Raw genomic sequence first — 8,593 nt, forward strand, 5'->3', positions numbered from 1 at the left:
GAATGGATGTCCCAGAAGGGATTTATTTCATTTATCAGGATTATTGAATTAAATTAAACTAGACACTTAACCGCCAGCCCAACAGAGGTACCTTATCCACTTAAAAGGTAGGCCTGCTCTTCACTGCTATTTAGGCAAACACATTAGGCAGCAAATGCCTTTTGTTGGCGGAGCCTAGGTTACTGCATAATTCATTTGTTCATTAAGGAAAAGCATTGAAAGTGCTTGAGGTAAGTGGAAAAGGTCATGTATTGAATGGATCTTTAATTAAGCTACTTTACAACCACAGTTACACGACTGATGACATATGCATCATGTTTATTTACACGCAGAATTAGTGTGTGGAAAGACAAGTGAGGAAAAAAAGGTGTGCGAAGTTGATTTAACCCAAATATTTTAAATTAAATATAATAACTTCCAAAAAAAGAAAGCTATAAAAGATGTTACTGCATTTGAGTTAATTTTGCATATCATTTAAGGATTTTTTCCCTCTCTTTCACGTGCAGAAATTTCATATGTCTGTCATAAAATGCTTGTTTCAGAAGAGCAGAGCTCTGAAAAAGTCTGGCGAGCATTTCAAGAGCCCGTCTGTCATTCTCGTGTCCAGCAGCAGATGGCAGGCTGTTTCCACTGATGAACCGCCTCCCGACACCAAGCACATGCTGAACTTCTGTACTCCGCCGCTGTGATGTTGGCTTCCCAGACCTCGCTGCTCTTGCCTGTGAAATGCATTCCCATTAAAAAAAAAAAAAAGGCATTTTTAAAAGCCAACACCAGTGCTATAACAATCATCTCCCCAAAGCCAAACCTCCACACCCGGGAGCCCGGCGCTGCCACACAGGCAGACATGTGGCGGCTGCCACAAACAAAAGGCCCCGCGCTCTCCTCCCCATTCCTCTTCCCCTAAGCTTCCACATGGTTACAGGCCGGGCCTGCCAGGGGCAATTACACCCACAGCCCAGTGTGTGAGGTCTCACAGAGACCCCAATCACCACTAACAAGATCAAGGCTAACTCCCTATCACATGCACGGTGTACAAACACGCATACACCTGCATGTGTGTATGCAAACAGTCTGTCGCCCCTCTCTCTTCAACCAACCCCTCTCTCTCTGTCTGGCACACTCTGCAATCATAACACATTTTGAGTGGCTGTGGAAAGTATATAGCTTTTTTAAGAGCAACAAAAATAACAGGGTGACAATCACGCTGTCAGACGTGGCTGTCTCATTTCACTGTATGTCATTAAGTTCATGACTTTGTCTTGGTGACACTGTTGCAAAAAATACATCACCATATTTCATTGTTGTACAAGAAACATTTATATTTGGATAGCAGTCACATGACTAGCTAACACCCAAAAAAAGACATGGTCGTCCGTGCAGAGTAGGGTTTCGGTTTTAGCCGCACGTTTATGAAGAAATATTTAAAAATGCACATTATATTCCCTCCGTTAAACCTGCAGTAGGCAGAATGTTTTTGGCATCATTGGGCAAAAATTCAATAATAACCTTTCAGCATATTTTAATTCAAGTGTTCTGAGAGAAAACTAGACTTCTGCACCTCCTCATGGCTCTGTTTTCAGGCTTTAAAAAAAACACACCTTCTGATTTTATAGCTAAACAATACACTACAAGATGCATCTGAAAACATTTGAGGTGAGAAATAGGCATTACAGTAACAGAATATTGATTCATATTTGATCAGCGCCGCCTAGTTTGACCGTTTCATCGGAGTTCGCGTGTGATTGACAGCTGCTCAGAGACGGCAGGCTCCAGCTCGGCTCTGATTGGTTGTTTGTCTCCGGTCTGTGAAATCTTTCAGATGCTATTAGGAGCACCGGAGGACACAGAGGCACATGATTTTTTTTTTCAAATGATCTGTCTCATGCACTGCTGTCAGGATATAGTGACCGTTTTATAAAAATAACTTTTATAATCATATCTTCTCCATTTCTACTGACTGCAGCTTTAAATATAGAGGAGATCTGCAAAAATATTACCGTATTGCCCTTCAAATACTTGTCTTGTAGCAAGTATAACATTTGGTGTCACTTTTCCAAACATGATCTGATTTTTTCTTCATTTGTTGCATCTGAACCGTTCACTGTCGGTAACAAGGGCGTACATTTTACCCTCCTTATCAGGCCCGGCTGCTGGATGGGTGACCGGTGAGAGAAACCGTACCTCTGTACCCTGATACAGCCATCAATACCCACGAGGCCGTGTGTCATGCGGCGAGCAGCCTGAGCGGGAGGTTCACATGCCTCCTATGATACCTCAGTGAGAGCCCATGCTTCATGTCCTCACACCAAACGCTGATGTGGCAGCTTGCTAAATAATTTGTGCTTCTTTACCGGGGTCATTGGATAGAGAATCTGGTTGTTGAATAATTAATCGAGACACAATCTAAGCAGCCGACTTCTGTTTCCTCCTCGTTTCAGCCAGATTGTCTGCCGCTGTCCCCCCACATTCAACGTGCCGACTAATTCGTCTGGATTGGAACCTCCATCACATCATTTCTGTGGTGTTAGGAAGAGCTTGTCCTGAGCGTGACCCACAAGGATCTCGAAAAAGAAAACCACACACAGCCGCAGAATCTATTTTCATTTTGTGGATAAAAATAAAACAAAAGCCTATTACCGCCACGGCTTTGTTTAGCTACATAATTGCTTTTCATTATTCAGTGAACAATTGATACCCACAGTGTAGGTTGAAAGAGGCGCAGTTGTTCGCGTGCGGCTGGAAATGAGATCTTTTATTGATACTGCTGCTGTGTCTCAGATCTGATTCTTACAAATGCTGAGTGATAAAACCGGAGCCTGATTGTCTGTCTGTCTCTGTGAATACTAATGCCACTCTTCAGACTGTTAGATGGGCTCACGGTAGCCTAGAGGTTGCAGAAGCAGACTTGTTACTGAAACATTTCCCACTCATTCAAACTGGCTTCAAGATCTGGGGCATGCAAAAATGAACAAATTATGCAAATCATAACTCTCACTTTAAGGAATTGTTCAACATTTTGTGAAATATGTTTATTCGCCTTCTGGCGGAGGGTTAGAGGAGACGATCAATACCTCTCTTGTGTCTGTAAATATAAGGCTACCACGAGCAGCTTGTTAGCTTCTTGGCACAAAGACTGGAAACGGGTGGAAACAGCTAGTCTGGCTCTTTCCTAATGTAACCAAATCCAACTATCAGCAGCACTAAAGTTCATTTATCAACACATTATATGTTGTTTGGCTAATCTGTACAAAAACCAAAGTGTAAAAACAAAAATATCCATTTTACAAGGTGTTATGTGCCGGACTATTTCTTGGCTGAGAGTCGTTGCTGGGCAACCTTCAGAGACTCCAGGATGTAGCCTATACTGCTCCCAGCAAATTGACAGTTTTGCACTTCTTGTTAATTAGTGAGCTTTAAAGGTGCCGATAGTTGGATGTTGTTACCTACAGACCAAACCAGGCAAACCAGTCTCCCACAAAGTTACGTTCCCATACAAGTTCATTCTCAATTACATTTTGAGGGAAACAAATTTCCTCCCGGATCACGGTCACAGTTTTATACAGTTTTTAAATTGTTTTAAACATGTGATTAACGCAACAGTAAAGTTTAGGCAATAAAACTACTGGGTTAAGTTTAGTATAAAAACACCATAGTTTGGCTTAGAATGACTACAACACTGAAACAAAACAAAAACACAATAAAACTACTTAGTTAGGTAGGTTTGGTTTGGCTTAAAATTACTTTCTCGCTTGTTATACCCGTTATTATTCAATAACTTTATTATTCAACGTAACTTTCATTCACGGGCGCGCAATATATACGTCATATACTACGTCGCTCATTGTACTACGTCACTCGCTGCGGACGTCCGCGGACTTGCAAACATATTTGTGATACGTTAAAGACAAACGTAATCCGTGACAAAATACGTTCCCTATCAAACGTAATTGAGAATGCGTTTTAGTTGTATGGGAAGGTAATTCTTATGAGACAGGGCTGAACCAGGCTAGCTGTTTCCCCCTATTTCCAGTCTTTGTGCTAAGCTAAGCTAACCAGCCGCTGCCTGTAGCATATTTACGGGACAGACATGAGAGTGGGATCTATCTTTTTATCTAGGCTAACTCTTTGCGAAAATGACGAAATGTTAGGCTATAGTTCTGGACATGTTCTAGATGTGATCATATGAAAAAGTGTGAATCCAGATTGTAACGCCTCCCTAGATAAACATACAATAGGTTATGTCTAAAAAAAAAATACATACAAATTAGTCACCTTTATTCAAAATGTCCCACAGTACCTCGAGAGCTTCTGTGTGTGAGCATGACTGGCCCCAGAGGAAATCACACTTTTAAATCTGACAGTTTTAGTGGCATGCTAGCAGAATCGTCATTGGGAAATCAGACACCAATAGCCAGACCCGTGTCAACGAGGCTTAGCTACATTATTTTGTCCGCCAGAACCAAGACTCTGATTCTTGTGTGTGCATTCCTCAGATACTTTCCCATCGCTGCAAATCCCACTCACACTTAGCTGTCCCTGTGCTCATCACTGATAGCTTTCCAACATGTATGTAAATCCTCATCGCATTGATTTACTCTCATATTCTGCCCGTCTTCGGTTGTTTTCGAGGAGAAGCAGTGAATGACCAGGGCCGGTACCTCGGGATAATACCCCAACATGGTTGTCAGGGTCTGTGTCCCTTCAGAGCAGGCGCATGAGGGATAGGGCAATAAGTCTGAGCCGCACGGTAAAAAGGACAGTAAGAGATAGAGCTCTTTAAAAAAGTACACCAAGACAGCAAGAATGACACTTAGCCCTTAATCATCTCTGTGTCTGCAGGGATCCCCTGTACTTTTGTGTCTATTGCAGATAATGGTCTTTCCTTACTTGACAGCATGTCTTTGTCGAGCCAGAGCTCTGTAACCAATGCTTAAGTGTATCAGGGTGACAAAGCGTTGCTAGATTCGGTGGTGTCACGGCTCATCATGTAGTGACATTGCTGACAGCTGTGGTGTTAAGACAGGGAGGCTGTTGAATGAAGTCAGAATAGATTCTAGTGCAGTAGACCCAACTTCCATAACAATGCCTTCCCTGAGGATCATTCTGCAATATGCAATCCAACAACACCAGCTGGAACCACTGGAGGACAGGGAGGGGAAGTAATGGAAATCTTGGAGTACAAAACCAAAATGCTGCCTCAGTTATTGGAACGCATGGATGCTTGTGTTTCAGGAGAAAAACCAGAGGCATAAGGAGTACAAGAATGACAATGTTTTTTTGTGGGATAGATCTCTCACGCGCTATTGTGGCTGGCAGGCTGTCCAAGTGTGCTGGCTCCTTCCTCAGAAAAAACTGGGAGGGAAAAGTCCCAGCCATCGGATATAAACGTACCATCTTGAATCTGTCCAATCCCATCAGTCCTCTGTCTATGAGCCTGTCGGAGGAGACACATCCCTGCCAGGTCCTCCGCTAGTTTTAAGAGACTTCCTGTTTGTTGAAAACAGCACAGACAAATTGTATAATGACAAATGGTGGCCCAAACATCGTGGGAGCGTGCCGTCTTGGGACCTCAAACTCAGTTGCAACCAATTTAGCCTCAACCCCAAAACAAGCAGAACAACATGACAATGACCAGGCTTTGTCTGTTTCCACGCAAAAATGGTCTCTGAGGTTTGGCTAGATGTGAAGAGAGCTATACTTGTAGTTATCCACTTTCTGCTGGGCTGGGAACAGTTTTTAGAATGATTGCATTCAATATGACCAAAAAAATAAACATTTTATTCTACCTTTTTGCATTTAGGTCACTTGTACAAACTGAACCACTCAGTTTGGTGCCATGGTGGGTGTGAGAGACCACACTACTAACTGGATTCCAGTGTTTTTGCTGCTGATCAGGACCCTGGAAAAGATTACTGTCATCCTCTATTAAGACAGGAAGAAATACAAATGTTAAAGAGTGATGTTCTCAGTATTCTTTCCATCCAGCTGTATCAAATGATACAGTTCTTGCCCGTGTACTCTGCTGTTGATATCTTGAAATTTATCCTGATGTAGAGTCTGTGGCTTTTCCCTCGCATTTATACTACAAGAGATCAATGAAGGATGCCAGTCCAAAATGCTTTCCATGTTGCATAGAATCAAGTTTCAGGCCATTCTCATACACCGTTCGGGAATTTACATACAAAAAGTAATGCAATGTAATTCGTATATATCCCACAAAATCAATTCGGATGTAATCCACGTAATTGTGAACCTGGCAGTATACAGAGCAACAAACAATGCGCTGTAACGCTGTAGGGAGAAGGTCGGGGAGGATGGGTGGGTCAAAAAACACTGGACTTTCACCCAGGAGACCAGTGCTTGTACCCCGTGTGAATCCAGAAGTCAACGTTGATTTATTTTTAATGTAATTTCCATGCTTAAGTTACGCCACTTCTGGAGTTATTCTAACTTTCCTGTGAAGACACACATTTATTTTGAAAAGACTGGAGCAGAAATTGACACGCGTCACATTTTGCGGGACATATTTAGGAAAAAGCACGAAAAATGAAGAATGAATTTTTAGTAACATACTATACGAACTGTTGTATGAGGATACATTGCAAGCTTATTACATATATACAGTCTTTTCAAAATAAACTTCACAGGACACATCTTGGTTAGGTTTAGGCATCAAAACTACTTAGATAGTTAGGTTTAAGAAAAGATTGCGGGAAGTTACGTGATGAATAACCCAACGCTGACTTCTGTTTTCACACGGGTTACGAACAGCGTTCTCCTGGGCCAGAGTCTGATGTTTTTTGACCCACCCATCCACCCCGACCTCCTTGCTACGCAGCGTTTGCCGCTCTTTCCTTGTTCAAGATTTCGAGGATCACATTCAAATTGATTTTGTGGCATATACACAAATTACAATGCATTAGTTTTTGTAGGTATAGCTATAAACTGTGTATGAGAACAGCGTGCAATGTGATACATAATGAATCACCATAGGTTTTGTCCATCTCTCTGAATGACAATTTAAGCTAAATGCCTGAAATTCAAAAGCTCTTTTAATGTTTTCATTTTTAAATCTTACTGATTTCAATGAATTGTATCAAACCCAACGCTGGTTTCTGATCTTATGGCACGACATACAGTGTTGCAGTATAAGCGTCTCCTCAGCCCACCACAACAGGACCTCCATATCACAAATCGTCCGTCGTCATGTATGTTTAAACAGGCCTCTGTAATTACGGTGCTGAGCGTGTGCTTGTATTTGGCTGCTCAACTTTGTCGCTGAACTGTAATGAATGTTGTGGAAATCTATTTCCTCCCCCGACCATTAGCAGGCTGTGAACACTCTCTAATACCAGACCGGGCCTCATTTTCCAGGCCTCTGATCTCACCGAGCAGTGGGCACCTAATTCGCTCAATGAAATGGGGCTTGCGATTACTGAGGCAGAGATTTGATATATCACGGAAAATTAGGTCGATTTTAATAAATTACCCATCCCACTGAATAGTCCACATATGCTTACGCTGGGGGAGGGGCCGTTTAGCCGGTGGGAGGCCTAGTTGTTTTAATATGTGTATTAAAGGATGGGGATGAAGGGCGGAGAAGGAGGAGAGTGGGCTGGCTTGAGGGTGCCCCCACCCAAATAAGGGATGTCAGCACTTCCTAGTTGCTTAGTGACTTTAGAGTCCTTGTAAACAGGAGCAATTAAGGCTTTGGCTTTATCTCCAGTCATCTTAATGGACTGCACAACCTCCACATCAAAATAACTATATTCATAGCTTCCTGGACCTCCCAAAAAGCCAGTGGCCCTTCCATTGGCACACAGCAGACTTGTCACACAGTGCACGAGTAAATAAAATATGAGTTAGTACATTTTCACCATGTAGCGCAGGGTGTATTTTACTTTTACGGCAGCATATTTTGCTCATGATGGAGGGCGAGCGCGAGAGAAGTCGAAACGCCTCCATAAATCATTCCCTGCGTTCTACCTCAAAAATAGTGCTCACATGATAAATGCGAGTTTACTGGAAGCATTTTAGCTCCGAACAATGAGTCTGTGTGTGTGCGTCTGCGTGTGACAAATCTGGAAGCATTTACATGGTCAGCCGCAGAGGCCTCTGTGATTGGACAAGCTATGTCACTCCTGGTCTTAAAAGGCTTTGCACAACAGCGAGGGCATCCGCGAGTCATCCCGCCATTTGTGGGATGAGAGATTCCACAGGATTCACCACGCAATTCGTTTCTATCCAAACTGCTTATTCTATCTGCAGGCTGTCGCAGACACATGATTCAGCTCGGTAATTTGTGATTGTGGTCCATAATCAATACCCATGGCTTTCTGGAGCTTCACACTGACTAATCCGGAAATGGATTTGTCAGTGTTATAGGACTAGCTCTGAATCACATCACTAACGCTCTGATGTGTGTATTGTATAGTATTGTGACTCAGGCACTCTACTGCTTGTGAACTGTGAACTTCATCATTTTGCTGTCTAAATGACTTGGACAGGGTACAGTATAATCCCGTGGCATAGGTTGCACATTCGCAAGCTTTACCACAGCGATTCACAGTCCCATTATTTATAATCTCCA

This window comes from Sebastes umbrosus, chromosome 2 (assembly GCF_015220745.1).
Source record: "Sebastes umbrosus isolate fSebUmb1 chromosome 2, fSebUmb1.pri, whole genome shotgun sequence".
NCBI classification, from domain to species: Eukaryota; Metazoa; Chordata; class Actinopteri; order Perciformes; family Sebastidae; genus Sebastes; species Sebastes umbrosus.